Source organism: Sminthopsis crassicaudata, chromosome X, assembly GCF_048593235.1.
Source record: "Sminthopsis crassicaudata isolate SCR6 chromosome X, ASM4859323v1, whole genome shotgun sequence".
NCBI classification, from domain to species: Eukaryota; Metazoa; Chordata; class Mammalia; order Dasyuromorphia; family Dasyuridae; genus Sminthopsis; species Sminthopsis crassicaudata.
In genome coordinates, this window is record NC_133623.1 from 32,268,490 (window position 1) to 32,296,228 (window position 27,739).

Here is a 27,739-nt window from a genome sequence, read left to right on the forward strand (position 1 = left end):
GAGATATTTCATCTGGAAAGCAAAGGAAGGTGTTCAGGAACATTTTATTTGGCTAAAGAACAGAGTCAGAACCAAGTGGAGCCAAGAAGAATCTTAAGGTTGAAGGATACCTCAGAGTTCACAGGTAAAGGACAGAGGCCTTTCAGTGACCTTATCATGGTTATGTTATTCGTGACACTGCCTAAAAATAATTTTTTTTGGCTGAGGCAATTGTGGTTAAGTGACTTGCCCAGGGTCACAAAGCTAGGAAGTGTTAAGTGTCTGAGGCCAGATTTGAACTCTGGTCTTCCTGACTTCAGAGCTGGTGCTCTATTCACTGTGCCACCTAGCTGCCCCAAGATTTTTTTTCAATAGCTATTTATTTATCTAGGAAAAGCTAGAAAAGCATCATTAAATTAAAAAAAAGTAATTATTCCTTTCCCTGAAATACAGATTCTTGTGCCTCTATTTATGATGGCTTGAGACCCCTGACAATGGCCTGGATCTCTCTAGACATGGAAAGTAGGAGGTGTGACAAACACAAGTGTGAAGTGGTGGCTGGAAAGGTAGATTGGAAGCATCTCAAAAAGGATTTTGAACACCAGGCTAAGGAGTCTACACTTTGTTTGGAAGTCAATAGGGAGGCATCGAAGGATTTTAAGCAGCGATTATTTTGTTTTTTAACCAGGATTAGGATGGATGGGGGGAAAGGACACGTTAGAAGGCTATTATCTTCTTTAGTCACTGCTTTGTTTTGAAGGAGAAAGAACATTTGAAATATTTCTGAGACACTTCTTCTGGTTTTATAGAGTACCTTGAGCACCTTAGGAAGCAGAGCAAATAGCTGTTGCATAATAATTATAGTAGTTTGAAAGTACTCATGACAAGAGCTAATTTATGTAAAAGTTATGTAGCAAAAATCCCTTCCCCCAAACTGTTGATGAATTGGGAAGCCTCAGTCATGGAGCTGGGGTGATCCGAATAACTGAATTCAGGGGTACTGATGTTTAAGAAGAACCCTAGACTGGGGGACAAGGACCGAGACAGAGGACCAACTCCTCAAAAGGCTACAGCAGGGCCAGGGCCAGAAGTTCTGAAGGGGCTACCCATGTACCAAAATATCCATGGCAGAATTGGGCAGGGTTAGCAAAAACTGCAAAGAAAATGGGTTGATTGGGTAATTGCTGAACAAACTGGGGGGCGATATATATTAGGAAATCACTGTGGTGTAAACAACAAAAAGCATCAGCGAGATATTAAAAAAGAAACTTAAAAATTGTGCAAAAACAAGCAGTAACTCTGGAGAGAGGACAGACTATTTAGAGATGTGATGGATGAACCAATGCTAGAGATTGTGTAGAAGGGAAAATGGAATTCTGGGTAATTCCAAGGGCCAATCCAGAGCTGCCAGCAGGGAATATCCAACTTGGATCCTGAGCCAAACAGCCAAAAGGAGCTTTGTTGTCCCACCATAACCTTTTACTTCACATTTCTTTCCTTTCCACTCATAACTGCTCAATCCGTGAGGGAAATGAGGCTGCTAAAAGGGAGCATACAGGATGAAAAGTGACCTACAAGTATCAGAAATTGTTCTATTGAGTACAGGTTTGCCAGGGACCTAGGATCATAGGCTGGAGGCACTGGAGAAGAAGGCTATGTGAGAACCTATAGAAAGAGAGGCATGTGACATCAAAAGAACAGGATCATTTTGTAGGCTAGCAAGGTAGTGAGGCAATTAGGATGCAGAGAGTTCTGGCCTCGGGTTAGGAAGTCCTGAGTTTGAATCCTATATCAGATACCCACTAGCTGTGTGATCCTGGGCAAGTTACTTCACCCTGTCTGCCTCAGTTTCCTCAACTGTAAAATGCCCCTGCCTCCCAGGATTGTTGTGGGGCTCAAATCAGATTTTATATATATGCAAATCTTACAGTGTTATTGATATAAATGCTAGCTAAGATAATTAGTAGTAGGAGCAGACTCCCCATCCCTTTCAGGAGTGGGAGGGACAGAGTAAGGATTATAAAAACTCTGGGAATATCAGAGAAAGACCTGCCAAAGACCAGTCATGGGAGAAGCCATTGGCAGGGCCCCTCCAATGGGAGAGTGTGGTGATGTGGAGGCCCTGAATCTGCCTGGAACTCACTAATGTGATCCTTCTCTCTACTGTTGACAGGAGGCAGGGAGCACTGCCCTGATAAAGCATTCAGACTTACTGGATTACAGATGTTGAAAACCCAGGAAGGAGGAGAGGAGAAAGGCTGCCATGCCTTAGGAGGCCCTTTGGGAAGAGCAAACGTGTGAAGCCGTGTGCCCCCTTAACAAAGCAGAAGACTAGGACTGGCAGTGAGATTGACGGATGGGTCCCTGGCAGTGAGCAGCTCTTTGGAGAGTCTCAATATTCTGTCTCGGATCTTTCTGTTTCTTGGAGTAAATGCACCCAAACTATAATGTATGTTTTCCTTTTGGGTCACATGAAGACTATGCCATGTGGGGATGAGAATCTTAATGGGGATGAGACATGAGCTATATTTGGAGAGTTTCCTTGAGCTAAAAATGCTTTCATTCATTAAAACTTCTGGGTGGGGGCAAGATCTGAGCTCAAGTTGTGATAGATTTATGAAATACTACATGCAGACGACTCTCACTACCTCGTGAGTCAGGCCATTCCACTTTTAAACAGCTCTAATTGCTTAAGGAAGCTTCTCCTCATACCAAGTCAAAATCTGCCTTTCCATCGCTCCTACATCTTTCCTCTGAGATCAAGAAAAAAAAAGCCAGAGGCACGTTTACCTATAACATTGCCACAGCTTGGATGTAAAGGAGGAGTAAATTTCAACGATACATCAGCGAGTCTCAAAATGTTATGGGGAGGGACTTGTGTTTACAACCATGGCCTCCAGAACAACTTCCCTACCCCTTCCCTTTGCTGTGAGTCAGATGAGCAGTTGAAGTGTGCCACGGGCTGCCTGGATCCAAATATCCTTACCAGGTAGAAGGGCATACTCGATAATGATGATAAAACATGAGTGCAAGTAGCAAAAATTGATGGGCCTGGGGTCACATCCCTGCACTGTTGTAGCATGACCTTAGCCAAGTACCTGTACCTTCTGGGGCCTGCATTTCTTCCTCTGTAAAATGAGGGGGACTGAGGCGAGTCAGAGTTCGTTTTTTGGGTCATGGCCTCCCCTTTGGCGGTCTTGTGAAGTCTACAGACTTCCTTCTAAGAATCATGTTTTTTATATAACTGAAGGAAGTTTGAAATTTCAGCTAAAGTTAAGTAAAAATAAAGATGTGTTTTTTTTCCCTTGTCCAGGTTTAGACCCCCTGCATTAAGAATTCCTGGACTCGAGGTTTTCTAAGATCTCTTCCAACCATCTATGATCCTATGCTGAAAGGAGATAACAACCAATGGAGGATATGTAGATGATAGCTTCCAATGCCTGACCCATAGTCAGTGATTAATAAATACTTTTTCATTCACTCAAGAATTATAATGCTGGAATCAGGAGCAGCAGAAAAGGAAGAATGGATTTAAATATACAAATCCTAATCTTATTTCTCTTGAAGAAGTACATATTATACTAATGATGTTTATTTTAGATGGAATAATATTTACATAGTTTCTAAGGAGAATAGACGCTATATAAATCCCCATTATTATTAGTAGTAGTATAATTACTATTATTATTTGGCATATATGTGGGATAAAGTTCAGTGAGAAGTTGAGAGGTTGAAATCATTTAAAATAAGTATCTTTCTAATTTTCCATACTCAACAAATATTTAGGTCAGAGATACCAGTTAGACAAGATGGCAGCTGGCTCAGGGGAAACCAGAATTCTAGCTTAGTTCCATGGTCTTAATTAGATATCGTTTTATGCCTCAGTTTTCTAAAGAAGAAATCGGGAATAGAATGGAGAGAGAAAAGCCATGACAAAGATCAGTTTGCAAATTAACACTTGACTATTTTCTAAGAACCATTCAGTGTGGAATGTTGGGTACAGAATGGAAAGTACCGAGTTTGATTGTTTGACTACGTAAGAATCCCCCAGCCAAGGGCAGCCTGTTCAAGCATATTGGTAGGAAGGTACATTCAGACACTTACTTGAAGGACTTGAGTCAAGGCAGCTTTTGTTTTCCCCTTTTGACCTAAAAATGTACTTGGTTTTGGTAGTCTAAAATTTGAGGAGAAAAGAGTATTTGTATAAAACCCCTTGAAAGGCAATATTGAGCAGAAGGGACAGGGGCCTTAAATTCAAACAAGCCCTAGCTTTCCCATTTACTTGTATAGGAGTGTAGGCAGGCCACTTAACCCCTGGGTCTCAGTTCTCTTACTGGAAAAATGAAGGATCTGTACAAGATGGCCTCCATTCCATTCTGCTCTAAATCTAGAGGCAACAAAAACTAGGATTACCCCGATCGGATCTTTAAATTGATCAGAATCATTGCACTGGGGAAATGATCAGTTCCAATTACATTAGTGGCTTCAATAACTGAAATGGGTCACTGATCATCTGCTTAGCTATGGGCTATTTTGAGAGCCAATAAAATCAATTTTATAGCCATACACAGACACTTCCAGAAGCTCTGGTACAGCATAACTCCTGGGGGAAACGGACTGTCGCCTAAAACTCTATTCTAAATTGAGAGGAGATCTCAAGATACACCTCGGACCTTTGAAGACATGTAGACAAAGCTAGTCAGGATGCTCTGAGAGGTTTAAAGATTCTTGAGAGTACCTCAGACGGCAAGGAGATCAAATCGGTCAATACTTAAAAAAAAAAGTAATTCGGGCTATTCACTGGCCTTCTACCTTTCTGAGTTCATCCTTTGGGTCTGAAGACCCAAAGAAATATAAATGGAAGTAGTCTTGAACTTCCCCATCTATATAGAAGAGCAGAGAACCACTTTTCCCACCTCTTTCCTTGTTTTGTTATCATTCATTAGTTCATTTATTATGTCTGCTTCTTTGGGACCCCATGGACCATAGCACACTAGGCCCTTCTATCCACTATATCCCAAAGTCTGCCCAAACTCATGTTTGTTACTTCTATGACAGTCTCTATCCATCTCGTCCTCTGCTATCCCTTTGCCTTTTGCCTTCAATCTTTCCCAACATCAGGGTCTTTTCCTGTCTCTCATCATATGTCCAAAATGCTAAATTTCAGCTTCAGTTTTTGACCTCCCAGTGAATAGCCTGAATTAATTTTTTTAAGTATTGACTGATTTGATCTCCTTGCTGTCCAAGGGACTCTCAAAAGTCTTCTCCAGCAGCACCACAATTAAAGAACACTGACTCCATGGTGCTCAACTTTCCCTCCAGTCCAAATCTCTCTTTTTTTTTCCCCCCTGAGGCTGGGGTTAAGTGACTTGCCCAGGGTCACACAGCTAGGAAGTGTTAAGTGTCTGAGACCAGATTTGAACTCGGGTCCTCGTGAATTCAGGGCTGGTGCTCTACCCACTGTGCCACCTAGCTGCCCCCTCCAGTCTAAATCTCACAGCCACATGTCGCTACCAGAAAAAAAAACATAGCTTTCACTATATGGACCTTTGTTGGTGAGGTGCCATCTCTGCTTCTTTGTATGCTGTCCAGATTTGCCAAAGCTTTCCTTCTGAGGAGCAAGTATCTTAATTTCATGGTTACAGTAATCATCTGCAATGACCTTTGAGCCCAAGAATATAAAATATGACACCGCTTCCATTTCTTCTCTCTCTATTTGCTGGGAAGTGATAGGACTGGTTGCTAAATCTGTCAAGGTAAGCCAGATGGCAGGCTAAGATGCCAATTAGTTCGACACCCTCACATATTAAGTGACTTGCTCAGGTCACACTCAACTTAGTGGAAGAGATGGGATTGGAACCCAGGCTCACTGCTTCCACTGTATCCAAAGATCATATGATCCTAGATGTAGAGCTGGAAGGGACCTTTAAGAGCATTGAGTCCAAATCTCTCATTTTACAGATGAGGAAATTGAGGTCCACAAAGCTTGAGTGGCTTGCCAGGGTAAGAGAGAGGAATTAAATCCATGAATCATAAAAGACTTTAAAAAGTTCAAATGATAGAAATAATTTATCTATGAAATGATCCTAGAACTTAGAAAAGCAAGACTCGATGCTGGATGGGAAGCTCCTTGAGACAAAGAATGGCGTCTCCTTCTGCTTTCATATTCACTTCTCTTTCTAATTCCATACAGTGTGTTGAAATAATAAGACTCCCATCCCTTTGTGGAACACATCATATTTTTCAATATGCTTTCATGAAGACACTCTTTTGCCCGCTCCACCCGAGTAGGTACTCAAATGCTGGTGTTGATGGACTGGGTCACTGGCATGTTGAAACCACAGAGTAAAATTCACCGGTACTCTGACATCTGAAAAAGTTGAGAAACCAAATCTAGAGTTCTCAACCTGATAGTGGAAGGAAAGGGCAAGAAGGCTGTCCATTCATTCCTCCATTTAACATGTATTCACCAAGGGATCACTATATGCTCCACATCCCATAGATGGGAGGGATGGAAGGTCTAAGAAGTAGCTGGCTCTAAGAAGGGTCTATTTCTCAGCCACCCAAACTGCCAAGCTTGCATAAAATGTGAGACTTTCCAAATTAAGCTCCACTTTAAATAATATAATCCCCCTTCCATGAACTGGCTAGTGTGTCTGCAACATTGTCGTCAGCTAAACATAGAATAAACATACATTCATCGTATATTTTTACCCAAGCCAGTGTCTGAACAGTTAATGGCTTTCACGGGAAGCGACCTGGATAGTTCTCTCTCTCTCTCTCTCCCTTTCTCTCTCTCTCTCTCTCTCTCTCTCTCTCTCTCTCTCTCTCTCTCTCTCTCTCTCTCTCTCTCTGTCTTTCTCTCTCTCTCTCTCTGTCTCTCTCTCTCTGTCTCTCTCTCTCTCTGTCTCTCTCTCTCTCTGTCTGTCTCTCTCTCTCTGTCTCTCTCTGTCTCTGTCTCTCTGTCTCTCTCTCTCTATCTCTCTCTGTGTCTCTGTCTCTCTCTCTGTCTGTCTCTCTCTCTGTCTCTGTCTCTCTCTGTCTCTGTTTCTGTCTCTCTCTCTGTCTTTCTCTCTCTGTCTCTCTGTCTCTGTCTCTGTCTGTCTGTCTGTCTCTCTCTCTCTCTCTCTCTCTCTCTCTCTCTCTCTCTCTCTCTCTGTCTCTCTCTCTCTCTCTCTAAGTCACTTGGTGACATGTCAGATTTATAATGTGTCTGTTGGGAAAGCTTCACAGTCAAAGCCACATTTTCCCATGAGGGTCCGACATTTCCATTTGGAGGCATCTTAGTCGGCTGACTATGGTAATATTTTCAAAATTGCTCTTGGGTCCTTTGTTAGCAGCTACAGTGAATCCGAAGGCATTCGTAGTTGAGAGCTGTTGGGGCATCTGGCTGAACAGAGCTCAGCTCTGGAGAAATGCGACTTCTACAGTTGGCCATAAATAACCTGGCAAGTGTCCCTCCTTTCATGATTCATTAGGGATATTTGCACCTCAATAGGAGAGAGAGAGAAGGCCTTGGGCCTGTAGGTGTGGTGGGGAAGGTTAGGGGAGGGGTAAATGCCTATAGAATGGGACCAGTTTGCTGAAGTTTTGTGGGCATAACTGGGTCCCCCTATTTTTAATTGGGATAATCAGTCACTACCATCTCAGGAGATTAGAAGAGCGCTTTTAAGACATTTCCCCTAGTAGAGTCTAAGCAAATCCAAGCTAGTGGTGACTCGATTTATTCAATCAGTCAACAAACATTTACTGAGCACTTATTAAGTGCCTGCCTCTTTGCCAAGCTGGGGTGGGGTGCGTAAGAGTATACAGAGAAAGGCGAAAACAGTCCCTGCCCTCAAGGAGGTCACATTCTAATGTGGAGACTACGTGGGAAAAGCTATGGAGGAACAAGATATAGACAGGAGATGGATTAGTTTCTTTTTGTATCTCCCCTAGGTCCCAGATTGGAAGATGTTCAAAACCAGTTTATTGTCATAGACATAAAATCAGAGAATTTCACCTGTCCTCTGCTCCTTGCTGTATTTTTCCTACAAAGGAATCCCTTGAAGACCTCCACTAAGGAAAAACTTACCGCCTCTGGAAGAAGCCCCATCAAAACTGGAACAGCCCTAATTGTTAGTTTGTCCCAAAGAGCTCGAATGGACCTTTCCCTTCCACCTCCTGCTCTTAGCATGCTCTTCATAAATGCTGTTGACCCACTCTCCTTAGTTATATCTTTTTTTTTTGGGGGGGGGGGTCAAACAGAAGAACTTAAATACTTAATAGCCCTGCAAATCTGTTTGTTACAAAGGTTTTGTTTGTCTATTTTCCTTGTAAAGTTGGAGAAAGAGGTAGAGAGGAAAAATAGACGACACTTATTTAATTAATAAAAAGAAATAATTAAAATTAAAAAAGAAAAGAAAAATTGAAAAATGAAAAAACCTATAGAGATTTGATAAAATAAAACTTGTATATTCTTTTATTTTTATCTATCCATCCATTTCTCTCTCTAAATATAAATATAAAATCTTATGTATATCTATCTATGTATGGAGAGAGAGAGGGAAAGAGAGAGAGAAAGAGAGAGAGAGAGAGAGAGAGAGAGAGAGAGAGAGAGAGAGAGAGAGAGAGAGAGAGTCTATGTGAATGACAAATATCAATGCATTTTCCACTCCTTCATCCCTCCCCCAAGACTCTACCTGGGGCACCCCACCTATCACCCGGTTCCTCTAGTCATCCTAGTCCTCCTCTCCTATACACACTTCATCTGCTTTCGTAACTTCAGGGGATATCCCCAGCCATGAGGCCCAGAACAGAATACAACACAACAAATGCGGTCTGAGCAAAGGACAGTGGGACTTTAACCTTCCTGGAGCAACTTCCTATGTGTCCATTAATACACTCTTACAGAATTCCTCTATTAATTCCTTCTCCATCATGTAACAAAGGAGGAAACTGAGGCAAAGACATTTACCCGACAGACAGATGGTACGTCGGTGCCAGGGCAGCAGGATTAGGATCAGGAGGAGTAGGCAGTGGGTTCCTGGGCTCTTTGCACGTATCACAAATTGAATTTCTGGCGCCGGGAGGTGGGCAGAGCCTGCCCGTGGCTTCTTTGCCTTTCTTTTCCATTCAAGACGGTCCCTCTTTGGAGTGGAAGAAGGGCAGTGACTGCATCCCAGAGCCAGAAACTGTATTCTTTTGGGAGAAATGAGCCTCTTTTCACGTAAAGGCTTTTTGTCATTAAGGAAGGAGGGTAGACAAGCATATGTACTTGGTGATATGTTAACAGAACCGCTTCTTCCTGGAATATCTGTTAACATTTTCCATGAGGCATTAATAGCTTTTTAAACATTCCCCTAATTGGAATTTCATTCATTGCCTGGCTTTCTGGCCTTTGTGAGCTGCTCATATATTTGTTGAAGTATTCAGAGGGGAAAATATCTTCCCAAACTCCATTTTCTCTGATATGACAAATTAGCTACATTTTCATTCAGTTTGTTTTATGAGTACACGGAGTTTAAACACAAAGTATCCAGATTACATGGATTAATTAGATGCTTTATTAAAAAAAAAACACAGCCCACAACCCAGGAAAATGAGTTGCAGAGTATAATATAAAACACAGCAGGCTTTGACTCTCTGCCTGGAAGCAGTTTCCAAAAAAAATCATAATTAAGGGGGAATGAGCAGTACACTGTATTCTACACATAAATCAGAGATATTAAAGGCAAATATTTGCTTTTGGATTATGATGAACTCAGATTTATCTATCAAATGGACCTGAGATGTTAATTGAGATAAATATGAATGCCAATCAATCACCCTCAGAGCACACTGTGCTATAGCCATACATAAAACAGAGATGTAGCCACCTCAGCCTTGCATATGAAACAGAGAGGCTAAGTTTGGGGTTGCTTTTCTCAAAGGCCCCTCTAAGCTCCCCTTAATACCATGAGAAATTTAGAGGGAATCTTCCCAACCTACGATGTAATCCATTTCTAAGTAGATTAGAACTCGGGATTTTAAATTCACAGGCAGGGAAACCTTTGCCTAAGGTCTGTGCATCTCAGTAGAGCCGAGGGCTTATGTGCTTCCTCCTTGGGAAGGTCCACTTCCTTCCCACAGTGGCCAATGTCCTCGGCCGGCACGCTTCTACATGGGCCAGCTGCCATCACCGTGGGGTTCCTCTCTCGAGGATCACCGTCTTCCCTTCCGACTCCTCTGAGGAGGAAGGCCTGAATTCTCTGAAGGATGGCCCGCCTCCTTTCCCAATGCAATAGAATCCAAGTTCATAATGCTTTCTATTCAGCTTCCTCCCTCAACTGGATTTGCCCGAGGTGCCAGGATTCCTAGTTCCGGCTCAGTCTGTTCCAGTTGTGCCCCAAGAAAGGGAAAACAACAAAAGCAAAGGTTGAAAATGCACCTCCTATGACTCTGTTGACAAAGCAAATAGTCACCCAACCAATGGGAAGGCTCGAGGTTGGCCCACTTCAAAGGAACTGAGGGCATCTTTGACTATCAGAACCTGAGGAGGTTAAGACTTGCTGAAGGTATCTATCTGAGCCTCAAGAGAAAGCAATTTATGTACACATATGTCCTTCAGGCCTCTCACATAAGCAAGCTGAGAAAACAGGAGTTATTTCTGGCAAAAACCAGAGGGAGCTTTAGCAGCTTTGCAAAGTCTTTATCGATATGATCCCTGAACATCAACTTTTAGCAGACTAAATAGAGAAGGTTCCGAGATGAGCAACGGTGATGGCAGAATCCCAACATGAGAGTTCAGATGAATAGTGTCAGTTCTTGCATCTTTAGCGTTTTGAAGTTTATAAAATACTTGCCTTACAAGTCTGTGGGGTGGGAAGTACAACCACTACCATGCCCATTTTACAGGTAAGAAAACTGAGTCTCAGAGACTTCTACAGGATCACCAAACTAATAACTGTTGTACCAGGAACTCTGATTTGGGTCTCTTGAATCACATTTGGTACTGTGTCTGTTGTATACACTGTACTGATTCTCTTGTGAATGGAGGTCCTCAGCTCACTTTAAAAGGCATGGTTCCAAAAACTCATCAAAATACACGATCTGTTTTGAGGGTGGACTGAGGTGAGAAAATAGAAAACAGGCGCGATTCCTGCTGGTATATCCTACCATTGGGCACTGAAGGGGAAGAGAGGAAGAGAAGATAAAGAGGAAAAAAAGAAAGAAGAAAAGGAGAAAGAAAAGGGAAAGGGGGAAGAGAAAGAAAGGAGAGAAAGAGGAAGAGGTAGAGGACAGGCAGAAGGAAGCAAGAGTATAAGATGAAGAGTTGGAAGAAGAAGAAAAGAAGAAAGCTACAGGGAAAAGAAAGAAGCAGGAAGGAAAAGTATGGAAGGAGGACAGAATGCTCCTGAGGGGTTGGCAGGTGGGCAGGAGTGGGAGAGCCAAAGGAAACACCAAACCTGCCATTCTGCTCCTCTTACCCTATCATCTCAAGTGCTCATCATCCACAAAATCCAATTTGAATAGCAGGGATCATAATGAAGAGAAGAGAGGGGAGTCCAAGGGAGGGGAAAGAAAGGAAAAGAAGGCAGGGGAGAGAAACACAAGCCTTGAGGGAGTTCTGGAAGATACACAGCTGAGGCAGAAACTGATTCCCCATTTATCACACACTTGCCATTCTACTGGGTTGACAGCTAGATGCAAGGACAGCCACCATGTGATGAGTGTTTGGTAACGGAGAGGCGCAGATTAGAGGCAGAGAGAGGTATGCAGGTGTGCAGGTTATTTGTAGCAGGAGATTTTCCTAAGGGCATTTGGGAGGGCCAGGGAGTAGTAGGAAGGGGCTGCTCTACAGGATGTAGGCAAGGCGGAGTCTGACTGGTATATGAAAACAAGAAGACTTGGTGTTGAGAGCTTAGCACAGTGCCTGGCACATCAGGTACACATAGTAGGGGCTTAATGAATGCCTATCGATCGAGGGAAGGAAAAGAGTGGTGAGAAGCGGCAGCGATTCTGAGGGAGCTGGACAAGTGAGTGCTTGCTGGGGAAGAGATCCGGAAAGATGAGAGACTGGAAGATGTGGAGAGAGTCCTGTTGTGGGCACTGCATCAATGTGATGGGGGTGGGGGGGTTGGGCTCACACAGGCTTCAATCTGTCTGAGTTCGTGGCTTGGGAACCCCCAATCAGTGCTGAATCTGGGATACCAAGCGGGCTTTTCTGGAAAAGAGGCGGCAGAGCAGAGTTGCTACAATAGTCCTGAGGATCGGAATCCAAATCCTTCCTTTCTCATTTGGTAGTTATATGACTGGGGGGGGGTGCTTTCTTTATCTGTACCAGTGAAGGTACTAGCGTCCATAGTTCTTTACCTCTCCAGGGTTCTGTGGGGCTCAGATGAGATCATGGATCTCCACCACCCCATGGCCCTCTAACTCAATCCCTTCATTCTGTAGCTAGGGAAATGGAGACTAGGAACTGAGGGCATTGTTCAAGTTCCCCAAAGTTGTAAGTGGCAAAGGCGAACTTTGAACCCAGTTCTGGGATTCCAAGCCCATGGCTCTTGCCACATTTCCCATGCTAGCTGACAGATGATGAATGAGAAGGGATGGGCAAATCTTAGGCCTAGCATGCTATTGCTGCTCAGTGGAGCTTACCCCCACTTTCCTTCCTGAGAGCGGAGGCAAAGCCGGGCACTCACAACTCAGGCAGGCTCACAGGGTTTTGCAAACAAACCACCCTTGACCTTTCCCTGCCCATACCCAGGCCACCGATGGGCCAGCACGTGAGCCAAACAAACACCACTTACAGAGCCGAGAGGGCTCTGGCTCGCCTCTCCCCTGTCTGCAGCTTTGCCCTTTTCTGCTTCTGAAGGCTCAACCGGGTCCAAATCAAACCAAAGTGCTAGCTTCCACCCATCTAAGCAGCCACAGCCGATCATTTCCTTGCTGTCTCTTTAAACTCTCACATGCCACCAGTCCATGAGGTACAGCGGAGCATCCTTAGTTGTTCCCTTATGAACTTCAGCACTGTGACATTCCCAGAGGAACTGGTTCCTCAGAGGGAGGCCTTTCACCTTCCTTTGGTTCGGGGCCCTTCTGAGCCCCATTCTCCCCGCTCTGCTGACCAAACCAGGAAAGTATCAGGGATGTCAACGCGGATTTTATGACCTCAGGTGGGAGGGAATTGACTTGAGCTATCCTAGGTGCCACCTGGGGTGGTCACTTGCCTTCTATCCATAAAATAGGTCCCTAGATCCCTACAATTCTATGGTGGCCCCTACTTGTGTCAACTCTTTAGAGTCCATTATTAGGTCCAAGACATCTATCCATCCCCTTTGTCTTTCCTCCTGCATACCAGGGGCAGTGGCAGTGACTGGCGGTAGTACCCAAGATGGCAGGAGGGTACCCCAGTGCTTTCTACTGGCTTCTGGTGTCCGCCTTGCCCAGCCCAGCCTGGGATAACAAGGATTATTTCTTGTTTGTGAGGCCAGTAAATATACCAAAGCTCATTCGGAAGATTCACGCAACTGTCTCCAAGGGGATTAAAATATAAATAGCAACTTATAACCATGATAATAAATAGATGGCACTAAACAAATTGTTTATCAGCCATCTTCCAGATCACTCAGTATGTCTGCTTGTCTTTCTCTAATATGCCTATCACTTACCCTAGGCACGCGCTCATTCAGCAAAGTCAGAGGGGTGGAGTAGAAAGGCTGTGGGAGCCGATCTAAAAATAAGTGAACAAGTACAAGAAAACAAGTCGGGCCCCAAAGTCCACCGCCTACAAAAACAAGGCCAATACTCAAATGGGGCTTTGGCCCAACTGTGAAATTGGGCTTTGCTAAGCTGTAAAATGGGTACAGTCCTTATCTCAAATCTCAACCTCGAGCTACCAAGAAGTCGGCAATCAGAGGAGCTGGGAATATTCAGTGGTGCTTCCATTTTTCCTTGGCATCCTCAGACTTCTGCTCAAGCAGAAGTATTTCTTCTGGGCCTCCTGTCACTGGCCGATCAAGCTGTCACTCAACAAGTCCACCAGTGAAGGAAGCCAGAGCATCTGAGTGATGTGGGTAGAAATCAGTGATGGTGGGCCACTGACTTGAGTAGTGGGAGCCCCAGCTCCTCTAGGACTCTGGGGGTGGAGGCAGTAGATCAAAGGAGCCAACCTTCTGGGCCTACTGCTGGTGAGGCTGCCCCCTGCACAACCGAGTCTCTTGAAGAGGGAGACAGAGTTAAGTTACACGGGCTCATAGAACAACGTGGTCTGTGGCTCCGGGATTCACCTTGGAATCCACAACCATGTATGAATTGTGTATGAATGGATGAACAAATCAGGACTGGAGTTGAATGAATGAATTTCCAAACTCTTTTGTTTCTCTTCCTTATTATCACCCCGATCCTACTCTTTGTTGGAATGTGGGGGAATGCTTCTCAAGGTACAACCCAATGGAGTTGGACTGGGGACGAGGGAAGAGGAGACATGAAGAGCCACAGGAATAACCATTTATGTTTCTAGAGCACTCGAAAGATTTTAGAGTGCTTTTCTTCCATTTTCTTTCCAGCTCCTCACAACACTCCAGGGAGCTTAATGCTTTGATTATTCCCATTTTCCAGTTGAGAAAAGTGAGACAGAACAAAATTAAGGCAGCTCTCCAGAGACACACAGCCAACAGGAGTCTAAGGAAGAAATTTGAATCTAAGTCTTCCTGTGTAAGACTCCAGCTGCTCCTGGCCTCAGACATCTACTATGGGAGCATGGGCAAATTACTTAACTCCACACTGTCTCACTTTCCTCAACTGGAAAATGGGAATAATAAAAGCACCTAACTCACAGGGTTCTTTTTAGGATCAAATAAGATGATATTTATAAAGCACTTAGCATAGTTCCTGGCACAGCAGCTACTACGTTTTCTTTCTTTCTTTCTTTCTTTCTTTCTTTCTTTCTTTCTTTCTTTCTTTCTTTCTTTCTTTCTTTCTTTCTTTCTTTCTTTCTTTCTTTCTTTCTTTCTTTCTTTCTTTCTTTCTTTCTTTCTTTCTTCCTTCCTTCCTTCCTTCCTTCCTTCCTTCCTTCCTTCCTTCCTTCCTTCCTTCCTTCCTTCCTTCCTTCCTTCCTTCCTTCCTTCCTTCCTTCCTTCCTTCCTTCCTTCCTTCCTTCCTTCCTTCCTTCCTTCCTTCCTTCCTTCCTTCCTTCCTTCCTTCCTTCCTTCCTTCCTTCCTTCCTTCCTTCCTTCCTTCCTTCCTTCCTTCCTTCCTTCCTTCCTTCCTTCCTTCCTTCCTTCCTTCCTTCCTTCCTTCCTTCCTTCCTTCCTTCCTTCCTTCCTTCCTTCCTTCCTTCCTTCCTTCCTTCCTTCCTTCCTTCCTTTTTCTTTTCTTCCTTTGTCTTCCTTTTTCTTTCTCTTTCTTTCTTTTCTTCCTTCCTCCCTCTATCCCTTTCCTTCTTCCCTTTCTTACTTTCCTTCCTTTCCTTCCTTCTTCCTTTCTTCATAGGAATCATACAAGAAAAAAATTTACTCATTTGAAGAAGGTTGGTCTGCTTTTTGCTGCCCTCTTAATAAGGCTTCACTCTTGGGATATTTCTAGGGAGAATCTAGGAAGAACCAACCATAAGAGGCTAATCACCTCCAGCACCTCTGACCCCTTTATCCAATTTCATATGCCTCCTAATTATCAGTAATACCCCTGTAATTTGCTCCTCAAACCCCCTTTCAGGGAAGTATGCATCTTTGAACATCAGAAATCATCAGTCAACTCCTTCCTCATTTCACACAGGAGGAAAATGAAGGCAGGAGAATGGAAGTTCCAGAGCATGTGATTGGGGGATTTAAGCCTCAAGCCAGCTAGCTTTCCTGCCTCTGGTGAAGACTGCATCTTCCCACTGCCTTCTTCTTTGAGAAAATGGAATGGAAATAGATGCCCTCAGGTCCCAAGTCTTTTTTCCACCACCACAAGAATATGGTGAGATTTAATGGGATGTTTCCTGGCCCACCACAATGGCAGGGTAATCTGGAGATGGGTATGAGATGAGAGGATTTTTTGCTCCTTTTGTGACTTCTTTTAGCTTAATTATTACCACCACATGCCTATTTGGGACACTTTGATAAAGATCTTTTTTGAAGATTTTCTACTCTAGTGTTGACAAACTTCCCAAACACAGTTTAGAAGCAACATCTCTGATCCTATTTGGCCACTGACGATCAAGGCTGTTGCTGATTAATTCCTAATAACAGAGTTGGATGATGAGCCCTCTTCCTTTTTTTTTTCTTTCAGCTACAGAAGACTGCTAAGTCCCTGTTCTCTATATTGAGGGACGGAAATCTTGCAGTCTTCAGAGGTACAGGCCGGGCACAAGTATGGCACCTTGTTTGAGCACACAGGCTTGCAGATGGTACATACCTTTTGACTTCATCACTTTCGGATACTTCTGATCTATGCTGGGGTGACTGATAGAAAGCCTTCTGGTGCCAACTGGACCTTTGGTTGTTGTCCTTAATGACAGTTTGATAAGAAGTCATATGATCATTTATGTAGCTATGTACCCACCTTATTTTTCTTTTTAAAAGATGCAGCATGGATGAGTAGAAAGAGGCCTGAAGCTGGAGTTCAAAGACCTGGGTTGAAATCCTGACTGTGTCATTGGCTAACTGTGTGATCTTGGACAAGTAAGTCTCTTGCCTCCCGAGTTCCATAGTTTCTCGTGTGAAAGGTAATGGGATTAAACGAGGTGATCTTTAAGGTCTCCCCAGCCTGAAGTCCCACAACAATGCAAACTAGAAAACATTGTCTTATTAGAATACAGTTCTTTAAAGAGCAGTCATTTTCATCTCAATTAAGCTAATGTGTTTGTGCAGGGGTCGCATGTTTAACTCTAAACTGGTTTCAAAAAGAAGAGGTAAATCATCCTCAGTAAAAGGCTGGCCTAGGAGCAATGTGAGGAGGAACAGAGGTCTCATCTCTATTCACTATGTTTGTCAATCAAAAAGTGATCCAAAGCTAAGCAGACATATGAAGTGACACCACGTGAAATAAGCAGAACTAGGAAAACAATATACCCAGCGATTACCGCAATGGAAACAAAAGTAAGGTTGAAGGCTATGAAATCATAAGGATCAGCCTTGGCTTTGCAAAAAAAAGGTGAAGAAATATACCTCTCTCCTTTCCTTGGCCAAGTGGAGGTCTATGAAGGCAAAATGGTACACATACTGGCAGGCCTAGTGGCTGCATTGGTAGGTTTTGTTTAAATCTTTCTCACAACAAGGCTCACTGGGTTGGGGCAAATGGATGGCATAGCTTTAAATAGATAAGCATTCAAAATATAAGGTATTAATCAAACTTTACAAGGGAATAATAAGAGACATTAGATGTGGGCTTATTGACTTGTAGGATTATTTAATCCAACTCCTTCAATTTCACATGAAGAAACTGGGACCGGGAAAAATAAAGGGACTAGCCAAAGTTTACACAGCACAAGAGTGGCAGAGCCGGGATTCAAATTCAGGTTCGGTGATTCTAGGTTCAGAGTTCTTTCATAAGACATTGTTCAGATACTGTCTGTTTCTACTTGTTTCTCATGGAATCATTTTTATTGTTCAGTCATTTTCAGTCACATCTGACTCTTTATAACCCCATTTGGGGTTTCCTTGGCAAAGCTACTGGTGTGGTTAGCCATTTCCTTTTCCTGCTCATTTTACATATGAGGAAACTGAGGCAAACAGGGTGAAGTGACTTGCCCAGGATCACACAGCTAATCATTTTCTGAGGCTGGATTTGAATTCAGAAAGAAGTATCTTCATTCTCCAGATCCAGACTCGATCCACTGCAGTGCCACCTAGCTGCCCTCCTGGAAACATACACAATTTTATTTTTTGATTGTCTTAGACTTTAAGTTTCAGAAGGACAACTAGGTGATGCTATGGACAGAGTGCCAGGCTTAGAGCTAGGAAGATATGAGTCTAAATCTAGCCTCAGACACTTACCAGCTGTGTGACCCTAGGCAAGTCATTTTACCCCTATTTGCCTCAGTTCCTCATCTATAGAATGGGGACATATTGGAGAAGGAAATGGCAAATCACTCCTGTAGCTTTGCCAAGAAAATTGTCCATGGGTCAGGTAGAGTTGGAGAAGCCTGAACAATAATATATAAAGAAGAAGAATAAGAAAGTATGTTGTGTCTGTGCATATATATATATATATATATAGATAGATAGATAGATAGATTGATATATAATATACACACACACATATATAACATATATGTGTATATACCTAAATATATCTCTCTAACTCCACAACACTGTGTTCAGCATACAGCTGATACTCACTAAATGTATAAAATAAATTACATGGGGGTGTCGTTCCTGGTACGCCTATCAGTCTGTAAATTTGAAGGCTGTGGCCATGTCTTATTCATCTCTCTATCTCCAACTCTGCCTGGAACAGAGATCGTTCTATACACAGCAGACATTTCATTCATTTATTGAACAAATGTAGCAATTACAGAGTAACCGTGGATCAAGAAATGATTCTCCATTATGAGTAAAAGTCTTCTGGTGCTGCAGAATGGCTATGAGTCATGGAATACTGGAATACCGCCGTGTTCCAAGAATTAACGTGGTGGGCACCCAAAGGAGAGGCACACGACAGGAACCAGTCGTCTTAACTATGGCAGCAACAGATTACCAGAAAGAAGGAATAACAGCACAAAGGATGCCACAAGGGAAAAAAGAGGAGCAGGAAATCTAGCCATGCAATGGACGCCCCTTTGCCCTTTGGTAACCACAACATATCAAGTGATCATGAGAAAGGCTCTTGGTACATCAGGTGGACCTTCTGTGAAGGATTTATGTGTAAGCATAGTTAAGGATGAGAAAACACAGATCTGGTTGTGATCTGCATCGTGAAAACTAGTCTCAGTATTGAGTTCACAGATCCCTCAATGAAGAAGAGCTGGGATCGTGATGCTTCTAAGGAAGACATCATGACCCGATGGTACTTCTTGAGTAGAAATTTCCTTTCAGGAGGAGGCAGGCATTTTATTTTTTTGCTTTGGTGGTGGTGGGGGAAATCAGCATAGGCTGGCTGCCCAGCTTCCTAACCCATTTTTGAGACATCAACTTGTCCATTTTCTACCTCTTTTAACTATGAAAAAGAACCTTCCCACTGGGGGAAGAGATCTCTGACTCCACAGCTGGTGGACGCCACCTGCCACTTGTGGAGTCAAACCCTATGTGACTGAGGTCCCCAGGAACTTCCACAAACAGCATCTACTCCCTAGGTCTCTTCTATAAATCGCATGTCTCTGGCCAAAAGAGAAAGAACAAAAAAGCCCACAGCCTAAACCCGAGACCTAGAGTACTTGCTCTGGCTACATAACCAGCCAACTTCCTTTATCAAATACGTGTTAGAACTGGGTAGCTATGATGTTATTAAATCCCTACTCACTATTTATTTGTGGAAGCTTTGCATACAGTTTTAGAACCAGGTGAATCCGATCTTAAATTTTAATTTCTCTAATGCTTAAGAACTTATGAAAATGACTGGATTAGCTAGAGTGTGAATGATTTCCTTGTAAGAATCAAGTCTTGAGCCTTGGCACCCAACATCAGTTTTTCCCAGCATTCTGAGATGTCATTTTCTTAATGAAGTTCAATTCAATTATTCAGTACTCACTAAGGACAAAAGCACATGGGAATTAAAAGGAGAAATGGCCTCTGCCCTTTAGAAGGGACATTCTACTTCCTTCCTTCCTGCTTCTTCTTTGTGGATACTCTGGCTCTATTAAGATTCAGTTTTCAACCAGTGCAAGGTAGAAATTCTATCCTATGGTCATGAGGGTGTGGTTATTTATGGCCAAGTCTTCTTCCACCTCCTAGATTCTGGGCTGGGTTAGGGTCTATGTTTTGTTTATATTTGCATTCCCTCTTTCTCCCACCACCTAAAACAGGGCCTTGCACATAACACAGAGGAAATGGGAGCACAGAAGACAATATATTATACTTTAAACAACTCTGAAAAAGCAAGCATTACAATCATGATTTCAGACAAGACAATAATACAAATGGATAACGTCAAGAGACAAACAGGGAAATTACATTCTGCTTAAAGGCACCATAGACAAAGAAAAAAATAACATGATGTATCTATGCACCAAGTGCCATAGAATCTAGTTCTAAAAAAAAAAAGAAAAAAAAACTAAGTAAATGACGAAAAGATTATAAGACCATAGATTTAGAGCTGGAAGAGCCCTCAGGAGTCACTTAGTCCAATGGCCTCATTTTATAGATGAGGAAACTGAAGTTCCTAGAGTTTAAATGACTTGCCCAAAATCATACAGGAAATAAATGATAAAGGCGATGCTTGAATCTAGAGCTCCACCCCCCCCCCCTTAAAACGTGTGTACTTTCTACTGTACCATATATTCCCAGCATGGGAAGTACCATAAGGCTACCGGGGATAGAGATTCTGGGGGCTGTCTTGCATCTAGTACAATGTGACTAGAGGGCAGTTGGGGGGGGTCACCATTGAGTCCAAAATTAAGTTGGTTTTCTTCTCTTCCTTGCTCCTTTTTGGAGTGCTACTCTCCAGAAAAATACAGGCCACAGAACAAACCTAAATGTTTTCTGGAATAGGTTGACCCCGTAATTTCTCTCTCTCCTGAGTATTTCCAGGCTAGGTCTAAAATCCATTAACACTGAGGGAAAAAGGCTGCTTTCTGGACAAACAAAAGGGTAGTTATTTATGCTATCCTGCTTCTGTGGGCAAGTTAAGACTTTTTTTTTTACCTGAGCTATAAAATCCAAATCCAAATAGAAGAGAAACAACAATAAAGACTTCAACTGCTGGATGTTAGCTCTGAAAAGGGACCGGGCTCTTGTAAAAATCCCTTTATACAGATGAGGCAAAACTGAGGTAGAGAGAGGGAAAGGTCTCCCCCCACTCAAAGTCTCACAAGCAGAAGCAGAGCTGGGACTAGAAGCAAGCTTCTTGTGACTGAGCAGAGAGTCCTTTCCACCACATGGGTTAAATGAATCGCCCAAAGTCCCCCAGTGACAGAGGCAGGACCACAGCCAAGGTCTCCTGATTCCCAATCTTATGTTCTTTCCACTGCCCCTAGCTTGTTTTCAATTAGCAGCAGATGTTCCCTCCGGCAGCTCCAGGGCAAGCGCTGGGACACCAGCTTCTTCCATCTGAACTCAGGTCGACAGCAATGTCAGCACTTGAGAAGATCTACAAATGGGAATGGGAGATCTATGAGAGGGAGAAATATTTGCCACAAGGATATGTGTTTGTTGGGAAGTACACCACTTGAGCATCTCCCTCAACAGCAGGGAATGAAGGTTCCAAGATGGGCTGCTGTTTTCTTAGCTGTTCCACATCCTTCGTAATGCTCTCTACTGATGTGCCCCAGTACAAAGTCGCTGCATTAAGCCTCATTATAATTATCTTTGTTATGACAACTCCTCTTCCAATTACTCAAAATATTTTATTCCCAAGGTTGGCGATGCAGTGAAGACGCTGGGCCACATGTTTTGGTATCATTACGGGGCTCTTTCCCTACTTAAATGAAAGCCTCGGGGAGGGGGGCTCAAAAGGCTAGTCGGGGCTCATGAGCCAATTTCTGGCTGAGCATTCTCTAGTTTTCTGTGCTCCCTGATCTAAGAACAGACACTGAGCCTGCCTGCCATTATGGGCAAAGCATTCACGCCTACACGGTCTGTTCAGAGCCCCAGTGCTGCCAAACTGCTGAGTGAAGCTCAGAGTGATCGTGGCCCGACATCCGACAGAGGGTGGGCCTCCAGATTCAAATGGTTGTCTTCCTCGGGGAAGAGATCAAGAAGATGAGATGTTTGACGTTCAATGAAGTTCGAAGTGTGGGGAACACAAGGTAAGTGAGGGACTCTTGAATCCTAGCAGTGATTCTCATGTGATAATGGTGACAGATGTCCGTGTGAATCTCTCTGTGTTCCACAATGTAGGTTGAAGTTGCCAAATGGTGGGAAGAACCGCCACTGCTTGACTAAATGACTGGTCTTCTGGCTTGATCTTCTTGCTTCTAGTCTCCCCCTCTCCAATCTATCATCCTCACAGCTGTCAAAATTACCTTCCTAAAACAGAGATCTCTCATTCCCTTGCCCTCCCCACCAAACTTCCATGGCTCCCCATTGCCTTGAGAATCATATAAATTCTTTAAGCTGGCATTTAGGGCCCTCCACAAACCCTTTACAGTTTTATTTCATGAGTTCCCTTCACCCATTCTGTATTCCACCCCAACTGACCTACCAGGCATTCCCCGACTTCAACATGCTATCTCCCACCTCTATGCATTAGCACAAAACATTCCCCACACTTGGAACAAACTCTTCATCTCTAGCTCTTAGAATCCTTGTCTTCACTCAAGGCTCAGCCCAGATGGCCCCTCCTCCAGAAATCCTTCCCCATTCTTAGATGTCAGTGCTTTTTGCCTCATTAGTCGCCCTACTATACTTATCTTTTTTTTTCCCTATGGAAAGCCAAGATTGTTTTATCTGTATCTTTGTACCCTCGGTACCCGGTGTGCCCCGATCAATATTGGTTGAACTGAACTGAACCGAATTGGTCTCCTCCTCTTGTCCCAAGAGGCTCCTTGATGGTGTTTATTCTACTCAAGTTTAGGGCTCTGAAGCAGGCTGAGAGTTGGAAAGGTTACCACTAAACAACCATCATGAAATGACCTCTTCGTGTTTTTTATTTACCCTCTTTCTCAATGACCCTCAAGTTAGTCGAGCTCCCTTAGGGAATTAGTTTTTCCAGAAGGGGGCATCTGACGGAATGCCAAGAGGACCCGACGAGGGAGGGAATGGGGGGACTTGACAAGCTACACAAGCAAGTCGTATCATTTGAGTACCTCACTTGTAAAGTGGCCCTCTACCTCCCATGGTTCTGGAGAGATAAGAGATGTAAAGTACTTTGAAATATCAGCTCTCATTCCTATCGACCTTTCCCAACACCTCAGATTTAGGAAATACCGATATGCTCTTTTTAAGGAGAAGCTGACCGAGAAAAGCACATATTTCCCTGAAGAAAGGTGGGTGTGAAAGCAGGACTAGGGAGTCTATTAGAGCCAGGGGCCTAGGAGATAGTAAATGTCTGCTAGGCACAAGGGCAAGGCCAAAAGAACAATCATTTAACTCACGGACGAGACTCGGTCCTGAGAATGCAAAGATTAAGAACACCCCAGCCTCTGTCCTCAGAAAGTCTCCACTGTGCCAAAACCACAAATAAAGTATGACTCAAGTGAAGGATATTGTGATAAGGACAAAGGAGTGATCCAAACCGAGTGCTGTAAGACAATTTTTGGAGGGAGAGATGACTCTCCCCTCGGTATCGGGGGTGGAGTGGGGAACCAGGGAAAGCTTCCTAGAGGAGGTAGAATGTGAGCTCAAACATGAAGAAAGAGAAGGATTGACAGGTGGAGAGGAGGAGGAATGAATTCCAGGCATGGGGGAGATGGCCTGCATGGCTGTGGGAGAAAGTAGGACAGGACTGAGGAGGAGCTGAGCACAGGGAAAGGTGTGGGACTCCTCCTAATTAGGGGGTGGGCGAGCTACAGAGTGAACTGGAGGGAGCAACAGGAAGGGGACAGACGGGATAGAACATCCAAGTAAACTGGCGAAGGGGGACGGATTCAAAGCAAAACAGAGGGAAGAGACGAGAAAGCGAGGTCTCTGCAAGCTCTCCAATTTTGTTTCTTTGATTGTGTGATAGCAGTATGCAGGAATCCAAAACAAACAGAACATGGCAAGCTCAAAGGGAAGTTCAAGGAAGAACACCATTCCCCCAGATTGGCTTCTCCTTCAGACCTCTCTCAGTAACACAAATATTCACCCAGTTTCCCAGATTTATAACAACCCCGCTATCTTTGATCCTTCTACCTCCCTCATACATAGCCAGTCACCGAGTCTTATGAATTCCTCATTTGTACAAAAATGTCTCCCGGAGCCATCCCTTTTCCTTCTCCTTCCTTTTTTGCCCAAGAAAATTTTTATGTGATTCCAGGTATAGGAAACAGGTATACAAATCAAACATTTACTGATAATAAGGCATAATTTTGTGACCCCCACACATTCACTTACAAGACTCCCTCAGGGGCCACAACCCACAGTTTAATTAACTGTGTTACCCACCCTTCCCATTGAAGCTATTTTCTTATGCCTCTGGTCTGTCACTTCTATGCTCCAAGACCTTCAGGGGCTCCTTCTGGCCTCCTGCGTCAAGTTCAATTCCTCTATCCCCACCCTATTTTTCTCCACAAGTCATCAAGTTCTTTTCCATTGAACATGTATGGTACCGGTCCATCTTTGTGTCCTTTCTCAGACTAGTTCCCACGCCTCTAATGGTCTTTCCATCTACTGAACTCCCATTTATTTTTTAAAGCCCAACCAAACACCACCTTCTCTATGAAGCCTTCCCTGATTTCCCCCCCCCCACACACACACACAGTCATTTTCTTCCCACTAGATCTAACATAACACTTTGTTTTGTAACTCTCTAAAGCACTCATCTACATTGACATTATGAATTGTAGTTATCTGTTTGGATCACATCCATGAGCTCTATGAGGGTAAGGGTTGTGTCTTAATTAATATCAAATCTTCTCTGACACCCGGCACATGGTTTTGCATACAATAAGTACTCAATAGATGCTTGATAGTTGAACAAATAAATGCTAGCATCCAGGGACTCAAGTCAGGCAAGTATCATGGAGAGGCGGGAAGTGAGATCCTGTTACACCTGAGGAGGTCCATGCTAAATTATACAACAGGTTCTGAACTGCCTTTTGTCTTATATGCCCTGATGGCAAGGACAAATAGGGACTGACAGAAGGGTGGTGGACATTAGGGAAACTGGTGATTGGGGCAGATGCTACTGTCAGGGCACCCCCAAATAACCGAGTCTCAAATCTCTGACATCAAGTTGCACGAAGGGCGGGAGATTCAATGATAATAAACATTCGTTCAGTGTCTACTCTGTTCAAGGCACTGCATCAGGCCCCAAGTAGACAGAGAAAAACTAAGCAGGTCCTGCCCTTGAGGAGCTTACGTTCTACTAGTAAGATAACATCATCTTCACCAGTAAGAATAATACAGAGTAGTCCGAGGAGAGGAACATAAACCGGGACAATTGCAGAAGGCCTAACTGAGAGCAGAATCATGGTAGAAGTAGGGGTTCAGAGAGAAAGAGAGGAAGAGACCTATTTCAGGCATAAGAGATGGCTAGTTCCCAAGACTTTCTGGAGGTACTAGATAGTACCTATCTAGGACTAGATAGAATGTCTGATTTGAGAGACAGCTAGTGGTCCTGTTTGGCTGGATCCTATTCTTTTTGAGGGTGTGAAATCTGGAAAATCTGGGCAGCACCAGTACCTTCATTCTCAGGAAGGAAGTCACAAAGAGGTTACAGGATATACCTGGACCTGTATCTAGTTTTTTCACTTGACCCTCAAGGTAAACTGAGGTCCTTAGTGTCTCACTAGTATTAGCTAGAGGCTAATGGTCATGATCCTCCTGGCGTACCCACATCACTCCAGGTCTCATCACAAACATTTTGATCAATGGTAAGCTCTCCAGGGGATAAGTCCCAGACTTAGAGAAATCTTTGGCACTCACAGAGACTATTTCAGGATGGTGCTTTTCTCCCCCCAGGTGACTCCTGGGTTGTTACATGGCATGTGACTTAAAGGCGAAATGCATTCTCAAGTACACAGCAAAGATTGAGGAACAAGGTTATTGCTTCAGAGGGGCTAGGCTGACTTGCTATCCCTGCTGGCAATCTAGTAATCTTAAAATACTGAGATGTTGAGCCTAGGTGGAGATGGGATTTAAGTTTCAGGACACAAAAAACTTTCATACGGGATGGTAAAGCCAGGAATTAGCTAGTCCTGAAAACAGGTGCAGTTCATGCCTTTCCTAATGGACTGTCACATTCCCCAGAGCAGCTGTTCCAAACTTTTCCTTCTCTCCTCAAACCTCCCACAATACCCCCTTCTCTCTCCTTCTCAGCAGAGGACCTCATCTCATAATTTAATGAAAAACAATGCCATTCTACTACAGTGAGCTCCCCTGCCCTATACCTAAAAACTCCTTGACATCATCCCCCCCTCAATATCTGCCCCAATCTCTGCTGAAGAGGTTGGCCAAAGTCAAGGCTTTCACTTGTCCCTTTACTGCCATCCTTTTCCATTCCCTCCAGAAGTTTGCCTCCCCAATCATTACCTTTCTCAACTTTTCAATTTCTCTTCTGACTCTTTTGCTAGAATCTACAAACATGCCCAAGTTTCCTCCATCCTTAAAATAGTCTTCATTTGACCTTATGCTTCCTCAATCTTTTATTTGATAATCTCTTCTCCTTTATGCAATCAAACTTCCAGAAAAAAGCCATTTCTACTATCCTCCCTTTCTTCTCACTTCTCAGCCTCATGTAATGTGGCTTCTGATTTCTTTCCTCAAATAGAACACCACTTTCTCCACTGACCAATATAATATGTCAGATCCAATGGCCCTTTTTTAGCTCCCTGAACTTAATCCTTCTGGCCTATGGACTTCTCCTCAGAATGTTTTTAAAATGCCTAAAGTAAAATATATAGGATTACAAAGGAAACAAATTATATTGAAATACAGATGTGATTTTCCCCAAGTCCATAGATCCTCTGAAATCTATACATATAGCCGCCTTAGGATCCTGGAAAACCCAGGTTAAACACCAAGCTACTAAAGGATTACTTTTTTAGAGTTAAAGAAATTTCACAAAATCCATCAGAATGAACAAAAGATCGAGAATTTCAAAGGAAATAAGTAATATTATACATCAAAAGGCAAAAAAGGTTTATAATCAAGAAAGCTGTGCTATAAAACTGAGTATAATTCTATAGGGGAAAATGTATCTTTAATAGAATAGAAGACATATAAACATTCCTGTTGAGAAAACCAGAGCTTGGAAGAATCTTGGAAAAAGATGACAGGAAATAAGCAATTTGAATGGGCTAAAAAGGATCAAGTGTTAACATCCTAATAGAGGGGAAGGAGTTCCCTGTCCCTTCTAAACCCCACTATCTTGAAGAGGGAAAGAGCAAAGAAATACAAATTCAGAGTCCAAATAGAATTGAACAAATAAAAAACCAAGGTGATATTATGGGGGGGGGAGGTGCATGCCCCCCACACACACACAAGGGAAGAAACAAGAAAGAAGAAGAAAGAATTTATTAATTCTTATAATTGGGACCACCAGAAGAACGTGCAAAACTGGAAGTTGGATCTTCTCATGAATATCACTCTTTTTTTATATAGTATTTTATTTTTCCAAATACATGCAAAGATAGTTTTCAACATTCAAATCTGCAAAACCTTGTGTTCCAAATTTTTCTCCCTCTCCCCACCCCTTCCCAAGATAGCAGCAATCCAATATAGGTTAAACATGTGCAATTCTTCCAAACATATTTCCAATGAATGTCATTCTTAACTGTACTAGAAGAAGGATGATTGAACATATGTATACATATACATAGAGAGTTCAGTATAGAAATATTTCAAAACCCAGAGGGAAATAAGGAAAAGAGGAAGAGAATTTAGAAAAAATTTAGAAAAAGAATTGAGAAGAAATAGTCAAAAGCAAAACAAAATTCAACAACAAAGGAAGGGTAAGACTTAGTCACTTAGCTGTGAGTTGGGTAAAGGGCACAGGAACAGAGAAGGATCGGACCACACCAAGTATATTATTGCTAGTATTGATTTTAATCCCTTTTTTCCCACCAACTTCTTTGGCT

At 43.1% G+C, this 27,739-nt stretch overlaps 1 protein-coding gene across 3 annotated transcripts in view; it reads right to left on the bottom strand.

The window, feature by feature from the left end:
* MAMLD1 (mastermind like domain containing 1) overlaps positions 1 to 27,739 on the bottom strand; it is a 467,295-nt gene that overhangs the window by 352,421 nt on the left and 87,135 nt on the right. The window lies entirely within an intron of this gene.